Raw genomic sequence first — 10,408 nt, 5'->3', positions numbered from 1 at the left:
CAAGGGAGGTCTAGGTTGGACATTAGGAAAAAGTTCCTAACTGTCAGGGTGGTTAAACACTGGAATAAATTGCCTAGGGAGGTTGTGGAATCTCCATCTCTGGAGATATTTAAGAGTAGGTTAGATAAATGTCTATCAGGGATGGTCTAGACAGTATTTGGTCCTGCCATGCGGGCAGGGGACTGGACTTGACCTCTCGAGGTCCCTTCCAGTCCTAGAGTCCATGAATCTGTGAATCTATGAATTGCAGGCAGTGTTCGGGGGGGAGGGGGGAGGGCGCTCCAGCACACCTGACCGCCTCTGGCTCAGGTGCGGGGCTGGACTCCAGGCTCCCAGAGATCTGCCTTTGATAGGAGCTAGCTTTGTGGGGAGAATTAGCGTCGCCAGGTTTGTTGTTATAAGACTTAGGGTATTTGTGCAAGTTGTCAGCACCTGATCTTCTCCAACCTTGTTTGGAGTTTCCTGTCACAGCCCAGAGCTCCTGCAGGCATGTGTAAGAACTAGCTAGGCCAGGTGTGAACCTGACTCTCATCCCACTAAGCCAGGAGAGTGAGCTCAGCTGTGCCCCAGGGCACCAAGCCAGCATGGCTGAGCAGGACCCCTACTTAGGGAGTCCTAATTCAAGAAGGTTTAACTTGATTCAATAAAATGTATCTTTATTCCCTAAGGTTTGTTGAGGCAATTACAGGATAGTGTCAGTCTGTCACCTCTCCCCTACAGAACTGGGTGTCAGTCTGTCACCTCTCCCCCTACAGAACTGGGTGTCAGTCTGTCACCTCTCCCCTACAGAACTGGGTGTAACTAGGGTGCTGACCTGCTCCCTCGGGAACCTATTGACTTACTGCCTGGGCAGGTCTATTCCCTGGATGGTGGTTTTGCCATTACTTTTCACAGTTACATCTCCCCTGTTCAGATAAACATTTTGCTAGCAAACCACCATTCCTCTGTTAAAAATCTGTACGGAGTTGTCTGACAACCATCCTGCATACGTTTTCCTCTTTAGAACCTATGGGGCTGAGTCACGCTGGGTCAGACCAATGGTCCATCTAGCCAAGTATCCGGTCTTCTGACAGTAGCCAATGCCAGGTACTTCAGAGGGAATGAACAGACCAGGGCAATTTAGTTGAGTGATACATCCCCTTTCGTCCAGTCCCAGATGCTGGCACTGAGAGCTTTAGTCCACTCAAAGCATGGGGTTGCATCTCTGCCCATCCTGGCTAATAGCCACTGATGGACCTGTCCTCCATGAACTTATCTAGTTCTTTTCTGAACCCCCACTTATACTTTTGGCCTTCACAACATCCCCTGGCAATGAGTTCCACAGGTTGACTATGCATCACATGAAGAAGTACTTCCTTTTGTTTGTTTAAAACATGCTGCCTATTAATTTCAGTGGGTGACCCTGGTTCTTGTGCTAAACTAAGGGGTAAATAGCACTTCCTTATTCACTTTCTCCACACTATTCATGATTTTATAGACCCCTATCATATCTCCCCTTACTCGTTTCTTTTCTAAGATTAGCAGTCCAAGTCTTTTTAATCTCTCCTCCTATGGAAGTTGTTCCATGCCCCTAATCATTTTTGTTGTTATTTTCTGAACCTTTTCCAGTTCTAATATAGCTTTTTTGAGATGAGGCAACACCAGATTGAAGATGTGGATGTACCATGGATTTCTATAGTGGCATTATGACATTATCTATCCCTTTCCTGATGGTTCTTAACATTCTGTTATCGTTTTTGATTGCTGTTGCACATTGAGCTCTAAGATCTCGTATTTGAGAGATAATAGCTAATTTAGACCCCATCATTTTACATGTATAGTTGGGATGTTTTCCATTGCATTTATCAACATTGAATTTCATCTGACCTTTTGTTGCTCAGTCATCCAGTTTTGTGAGATCCCTTTGTAACTCTTCACAGTCTGCTTTGGACTTAACTATCTTGAGTATTTTTTTATTGTCTGTAAACTTTGCCACCTTCCTGTTTACCTATTTTTCCAGATCATTTATGAATATGTTGAACAGCACTGGTCCCAGTAAGATCCACTGTGAAAACTGACCATTTATTCCTACCCTTTGTGTCCTATCTTTTAGCCAGTTACTGATCTATGCGGAGCCCTTTCCCTCTTGTCCCATGACTGCCTACTTTGCTTATGAGCCTTTGGTGAGGAATCCTGTCAAAGACTTTCTGAAAGTTTAAGTACACTATAGCCACAGGGTCTCCCTTCTCCACATGCTTGTTGACCTCCTCAAAAATTCTAATAGATTGGTGAGGCATGATTTGCCTTTACAAAAACCAGGTTGACTCTTCCCCCAACATATTTTGTCCATCTACGTGTCTGATTTACTATAGCTTTAAACATAGGCGTAGTTTGACTTCTATAGTTGGAGTGGGGGGCGGCTCCAGTCAGGCCAACGGGGCTGCATGTGGGGGACAAATTCCATGCCTGCCCACAGGGCACTATTTCAGATTTGAGGGGAGGGGAGCGCAACTTTGACCATGATTCCAGGAGCTACTTAGGCAACTGAAAACTCTCATGTTTTTGCAGATAACTTAGAAATTATCTGACAGGAGCATTGTATCTAGTTCCTATATCAAGAAAGAAAATTGAATAAATATTAGACCCAGTCAGCTCTAATACTAACATGTTCTGACATCTTGTGGCAAGTCACTTATGGGACACTGGTTGGGTTTAAAATTGTAATGTATATTCTTACTCAGATACTCTTACTAAAGTCAGAAGGGAACATCATGATTATCTAGTCTGACCCCCTGCACATTGCAGGCACAGAACCTCCCCCATTCACTCCTGTAATAGACCCATAACCGCTGGCTGTGTTACTGAAGTCCTCAAATCATGGCTTAAAGACTTCAAGTTATAGAGAATTCACCATTTACATTAGTTTAAACGTCTAAGTGTCCCCTTGCTCCATGCTGCAGTGGAAGGCAAAAAATCCCCATGGTCTCTGCCAATCTGACCCAGGGGGAAATTCTTTCCTGACCCCAAATATGGGCTAGATCCTGAGTACACGGGCAAGACTCACCAGACAGATACCTGGGACAGAATTCTCTGTAGTAACTCAGAGCCGTCCCCATCTAGTGTCCCATCTCCAGCCATTGGGAATTTTTGCTACAGGCAGTCACCGATGGGCCACATTCCATTGTAGGCAGTCCTGTCATATCATCCCCTCCATAAACTTATCAAGCTCAGTCTTGAAGCCAGTAAGGTTTTTTGCCCCCACTGCTCCCCGTGGAAGGCTGCTCCAGAACTTCACTCCTCTGATGGTTACAAACCTTCATCTAATTTCAAGCCCAAACTTATTGATGGCCAGTTTATAGCCATTTGTTCTGGGGTCCACACTGGTGCTTAACTTAAATAACTTCTCTCCCTCCCTCATATTTATCCCTCTGATGTATTTATAGAGAGCAATAATATCTCCCCTCAGCCTTCGTTTGGTTAGGCTAAACAAGCCAAGCTTTTTGAGTCTCCTCTCATAAGACAAGTTTTCCATTCCTCGGATCATCCTAGACCTTCTCTGCACCTGTTCCAGTTTGAATTCATCTTTCTTAAACATGGGAGACCAGAACTGCACACAATATTCCAGATGAGGTCTCACCAGTGCCTTGTATAATGGTACTAACACTTCCCTGTCTCTACTGGAAATACCTCGCCCGATACATTCTAGGACTGCATTAGCCTTTTTCACAGCAGCATCACATTGATGGCTCATAGTCATCCTGTAATCAACCAATACCCCCAGCTCTTTCTCCTCCATTGTCACTTCCAACTGATAAATCCCCAGCTTATAGCAAAAATTCTTGTTGTTAGTCCCTAAATGCATGACCTTGCACTTTGCACTATTAAATATCATCCCATTTCTATTACTCCAGGTTACAGGGTCATCCAGATCTTCTGGTATGATATTCTGGTCCTCCTCTGTATTGGCAATACCTCCCAACTTTGTGTCATCTGCAAATTTTATTAGTACTGAAGTCAGGCTTACTGGCCTGTAATTGCCAGGATCACCTCCGGAGCCTTTTTTAAAAATTGGTGTTACATTAGCTATCCTCCTGTCAGCTGGTACAGAAACTGATTTAAATGATAGGTTACAGACTACAGTTAGTAGTTCTGCAATTTCATATTTGAGTTCCTTCAGAACTCTTGGATGATTAGCATCTGGTCCTGGTGACTTATTACTGTTTAGTTTATCAGTTTGTTCCAAAACCTCCTCTATTGACACTTCAATGTGGGACAGTTCCTCAGATTTGTCACCTAAAAAGAATGGCTCAGGTGTGGGAATCTCCTTCACATCCTCTGCAGTGAAGACTGATGCAAAGAATTAATTTAGCTTCTCCGCAAAAGCTTTGTCTGCCTTGAGTGCTCCTTTGGCACCTCGATCATCCAGTGGCCCCACTGGTTGTTTGGCAGGTTCATTCAGTATGTGGCCAAATGTCTTATTTACTGCACACTGTTCAAACCCTAATCTGAAGACAATTATTTATTTCTTCATGGGCTTTTCTATGATGCTCAGCACTACAGAATCATAGAACTGGAAGGGACCTCGAGAGGTCATCTTGTCCAGTCCCCTGCACTCAAGGCAGGACTAAGGGTACGTCTTCACTTACATCCGGGTCCGGATGTAAGCAATCGGTTTTCTGAGTTCGATTTATCACGTCTGGTTAAGACGCGATAAATCGATCCCGGAAGTGCCCCGGATCGATCCCGGAAGTGCTCGCCTTCGACGCTGGTACTCCAGCTCGGCGAGCGGAGTACGCAGCATCGACGGGGGAGCCTTCCTGCCGCGTCTGGACCGCAGTAACTTCGGACTAAGGTACTTCGAATTCAGCTACGTTATTAACGTAGCTGAATTTGCGTACCTTAGTCCGAAGTGGGGGGGTTAGTGTAGACCTGGCCTAAGTATTATCTAGACCATCCCTGACAGGTGTTTGTCAAAGCTGCTCTTAAAAATCTCCAATGATGGAGATTCCACAACCTCCCTAGGCAATTTATTCCAGTGCTTAACCACTCTGACAGTTAGGAAGTTTTTCCTAATGTCCAACCTAAACCTCCCTTGCTGCAATTTAAGCCCATTACTTCTTGTCCTATCCTCAGAGGTTAAGAACAAAAAAATTTTCTCCCTCCTCCTTGTAACAGACTTTTATGTACTTGAAAACTGTTCCCATATCCCCTCTCAGTCTTCTCTTCTCCAGACTAAACAAACCCAATTTTTTTCAATCTTCCGTCATAGGTCATGTTTTCTAGACCTTTAATCATTTTTGTTGCTCTTTTCTGGACTTTCTCCAATTTGTCCACATCTTTCCTGAAACATGGTGCCCAGAACTGGACACAATACTCCAGTTGAGGCCTAATCAGCGCAGAGTAGAGTGGAAGATTACTTCTCGTGTCTTGCTTACAATACTCCTGCTAATACATCCCAGAATGATGTTTGCTTTTTGCAACAGAGTTACACTGTTGACTCCTATTTAGCTTGTGATCCACTATAACCCCAGATCACTTTCCGCAGTACTCCTTCCTACACAGCCATTTTGTATGTGTGCAACTGATTGTTCCTTCCTGAGTAGAGTACTTTGCATTTGTCCTTATTGAATTTCATCCTATTTACTTCAGACCATTTCTCCAGTTTGTCCAGATCATTTTGAATTTTAATCCTATCCTCCAAAGCACTTGCAACCCCTTCCAGCTTGGTATTGTCCGCAAACTTAATAAGTGTACTCTCTATGCCATTATTTAAATCACTGATGAAGATATTGAACAGAACCAGACCCAGAACCGATCCCTGTGGGACCCCACTCGTTATGCCCTTTTCCAGTGTGACTGTGAACCACTGATAACTACTCTCTGGGAACGATTTTCCAACCAGTTATGCACCCACCTTATAGTAGCTCCATCGAGGTTGTATTTCCCTAGTTTGTTTATGAGAAGGTCATGCGAGACAGTAACAAAAGCCTTACTAAAGTCAAGATATACCACGTTTACTGCTTCTCCCCATCCACAAGGCTTATTACCCTGTCAAAGAAAGCTATCAGGCTGGTTTGACATGATTTGTTCTTGACAAATCCATGCTGACTGTTACTTATCACCTTATTATCTTCTAGGTGTTTCCAAATTGATTGCTTAATTATTTGCTCCATTATCATTCCAGATACAGAAGTTAAGCTGACTGGTCTAATTCCCTGGGTTGTCCTTATTTCTCTTTTTATAGATGGGCACTATATTTGCCCTTTTCCAGTCTTCTGGAATGTCTCCCGTCTTCCATGACTTTTCAAAGATAATTGCTAATGGCTCAGATATCTCCTCAGTCAGCTCCTTGAGTATTCTAGGATGCATTTCATCAGGCCCTGGTGATTTGAAGACATCTAACTTGTCTAAGTAATTTTCACTTGTTCTTTCCCTATTTTAGACTCTGATCCTACCTCATTTTCACTGGCATTCACTATGTTAGACGTCCAATCGCCGCCAACCTTCTTGGTGAAAACCGAAACAAAGAAGTCATTAAGCACCTCTGCCATTTCCGCATTTTCTGTTATTGTCTTTCCCCTCTCATTGAGTAACGGGACTACCCTGTCCTTGGTCTTCCTCTTGCTTCTAATGTATTTGTAGAATGTTTTCTTGTTTCCTTTTATGTCCCTAGCTAGTTTGATCTTGTTTTGTGCCTTGGCCTTTCTAATTTTGTCCCTACATAATTGTGTTATTTGTTTATATTCATCCTTTGTAATTTGACCAAGTTTCCACTTTTTGTAGGACTCTTTTTTGAGTTTTAGATCATTGAAGATCTCCTGGTTAAGCCAGTGTGGTCTCTTGCCATACTTCCTATCTTTCCTACACAGTGGGATAGTTTGCTTTTGTGCCCTTAATAATGTCTCTTTGAAAAACTGCCAACTCTCGAACTGTTTTCTCCCTTAGACTTGCTTCCCATGGGATCTGATCTACCAACTCCCTGAGTTTGCTAAAGTCGCCTTCTTGAAATCCATTGTCTTTATTTTGCTGTTCTCCCTCCTACCATTCCCTAGAATCATGAACTCTACCATTTTATGATCACTTTCAACCAAGCTGCCTTCCACTTTCAAATTCTCAACCAGTTTCTCCCTTGTCAAAATCAGATCTAGAACGGCCTCCCCCCAGTAGCTTTCTCCACCTTCTAAAATAAAAAATTGTCTCCAATACATTCCAAGAACTTGTTGGAGAATCTATGCCCTGCTGTTTTATTTTCCCAACAGATGTCTGGGGAGTTGAAGTCCCCCTCACCACCAAGTTTTGTGCTTTGGATGATTTTGTTAGTTGTTTAAAAAAAAGCCTCATCCACCTCTTCTTCCTGGTTAGGTGGTCTGTAGTAGACTCCTACAATGACATCACCCTTGTTTTTTATCCCTTTTATCCTTACCCAGAGAGTTTCAACAAGTCTGTCTCCTATTTTTATCTCAACCTCAGTCCAAGTGGATACATTTTTAATATATAAGGCAACACTTCCTCCCTTTTTTCCTGCCTGTCCTTCCTGAGCAAGCTATACCCTTCTATACCAATATTCCAGCCATGCGTATTATCCCAGCAAGTCTCTGTGATGCCAACTATGTCATAGCTGTGTTTATTTACTAGCATTTCAAGTTCTTCCTGCTTATTCCCCATACTTCTCACATTAATATACAGACATCTAACATACTGATTTGACCCCCCCCCCCAGTTCTGTCTTGTCTCTCCCTTATTTCTGCTATAACAGCCCTTGCTCCCCGCCAGATTCTGACCCATCTCCCAGGTCTCCATGTTTTTTACTTACCTGTTTGGGCTTTGGTCACCTGCCCCTGTTGAACCTAGTTTAAAGCCCTCCTCACTAGGTTAGCCAGTCTGTAGCCATAAATGCTCTTCCCCTTCCTCGATGGGGTCCACCTATCTCTGCTTAGCAATCCTTCTTCCTGGAACAGCATCCCATGGTCAAGGAAGCCGAAGCCCTCCTGGCAACACCATCCTCGAAGCCAGGCATTCACCTCCAGGATGTATCTGTCTCTGCCTGGGCCCCTACCCTTGACCGGAAGGATCGAAGAGAACACCGAGAACACCACCTGGGCTCCGAACTCCATCACCCTTACTCCCAGAGCCCTGTAGTCACTTCTGATCTGCTGAGGGTCACACCTCACAGTATCATTAGTGCCCACATGGATGAGTAGCAGGGGGTAGTAGTCAGAGGGCCGGATGACCCTCGACAATCCCTCCGTAACGTCTCAGATATGGCCCCTGGCAGGCAGCGTACCTTCCGTGATGCCATGTCAGGGCGACAGATGGGTGCCTCTGTCCCCCTCAGACGAGAGTCTCCAACCACCACTACTCTGTTTCCTCCTGGGAGTGGTGGCTGCGATCCTCCCAGCCTTGGGGGTACATGGCTCCTCCTCCAGCTTTGGGGGTGATTCCTCATCACTCATTGCCAGGGCAGCATATCGGTTTTCCATCACCATGGTGGGTGGGTTGGGAGTAGGGGTGGAGTCCGGCCTGCTGCCGGAAGTCACCAGCAGCCAGTGTTCTCCCTGTGACAGAGCCATGTCCTCCTCCCCCGGTGGTGTGACAGCAGTCCTCTGTAGCTGGGTAGCTTCCTCAGCCATGGAAGTCTCCATATGAAAATTGTCAATGAATTCCTCTTGTGCACAAATGCTTCTCAGCCACCTCCTCCTGCAGCTCTGCCACTTGCTTCCTGAGCGATTCCACCAGCAGGCACCTCTCACACTGGATGGTCCCCCCAGCCTGGCTTTCTGAGAGTGGGAAATGCAGGCCACAGTCTCTGCAAAGCCACCCCGGGATCTGGGTAGAGGCATCCATGGTCGAGCTCTCTGTCTGGATACCGGCGCAGGTGGAGGAGACAGGAGCAGTGTTGGCACTGGCGATGCAGCTCTTCCTAACCATAACGATAATACTATGACTCCCTCCTACAAACTCCCTCTCTCTAGCTCCCCTTGGTCGCTTAGCCTCTGGCTTTTAAGACCTTCCCTACACCCTCGTTAATCACACGGGGAGAGGATGATCAGTAGGCTGTTGAGGCTGATCAAGGGAACAGCTCAAAGTGTTCCCAAACACACAATCCCAATTGATCCTGTAACTGAAATAACCCAAAAGAAAAAGAAAAACACAAACAGCCAAACAAACTCACTCATCCCAAGGTTAGTACTTGCACTACCAAGGTTAGTACTTGCACTATAGTATCTGAATACTTCACAAATTTTCACAACATCCCTGTGAGGTAACAGGGATGATGGTATCCCCATTTTATGAATAGGGATAGCCTCTGTTTGCCAGAAGCTGGGAATGGGCGACAGGGGATGGATCACTGGATGATTCCCTGTTCTGTTCATTCCCTCTGGGGCACCTGGCATTGGCCACTGTCAGAAGACCGGATACTGGATTAGATGGACCTTTGGTCTGACCCAGCCTGGCCGTTCTGATGTTCTTATGTTATGTTCTTGTGCTGATTCTCCTTCTCTTCTCTCATACTAATGCTGCCTTTCCTGGTCTGAGCGCTGCTGGAGTTCCAGGCACCCTCTCCTGCTCCAGCCATTGGGTTGTCCACTGCTCTGGTTGCGTGGGGTGCCTGGATGGAACACAGTGCAGCCTCCATCAGCCTTGTTCCTGCTTCCCTCCAGGGCATTGGCTCCAAGACTCTCCCTGTCTGCTGGACCCTCTGCCAATGCGCTGGAGGTCTGTTGAGAACCTGGACCATCCTTCCCTGGCTGGTCATTAGGAGAGACAAATTGTGGTTCTTTGTGGTCACAAATTCATCATAGCTCCAGCTCAGAACAAGCACTCAGTCTTATGAGGCCTCAGTAGGCCCAGTCCTTCCAACTGTACGCTAAGGACTGGGGTCTTCCATGGACCAGGGTCCCGTCCATTTGCTGGATCAGAAACAAGGCCCTGAGCCAGTTTAAAACCAGGCTATTTATGCAAAAATCCTTTCTCTGTCTGTTTGTCCCTGGAGAATCCGGTTTAAACCAGTACATACATCTCTGTCCAGGGGGGTGGCTACATAGGGTTTCTAAGGGAGGAAGTACATTAGCATTCCCCTCCCCTATGAGAGAAGGCACATACAATGCCACAACAGCATGTACACAATTGCACATTTAATACAATGGACCCCAAAGGCATCAATGCTAATCCTAGAAGGTTTAAAGTCCTTAAATTAAAGTTTCTCTCACTTACATAAGGTTTGTTCAGGATATTATAGCAGATTGTCTGTCTGTCACAGCCCATGCAGGACAGACCCATTCAAAGAATCCATTGGAACAAGCTGAAACTGAACAGATGTTAATAGACATTAGATACCATAGATGCTAAGCACTTCCTCCAGAAAGTCATGTTGTGTGTGGCAATGCGGGATATGTACAATAAGCCACAGGCTCTGCCATGCCTGCAC

The sequence above is a fragment of the Emys orbicularis genome, chromosome 7 (genome assembly GCF_028017835.1).
Source record: "Emys orbicularis isolate rEmyOrb1 chromosome 7, rEmyOrb1.hap1, whole genome shotgun sequence".
NCBI classification, from domain to species: Eukaryota; Metazoa; Chordata; order Testudines; family Emydidae; genus Emys; species Emys orbicularis.
The sequence above is the reverse complement of the archived record's forward strand: the minus strand, read 5'-3'. Positions refer to the sequence as shown.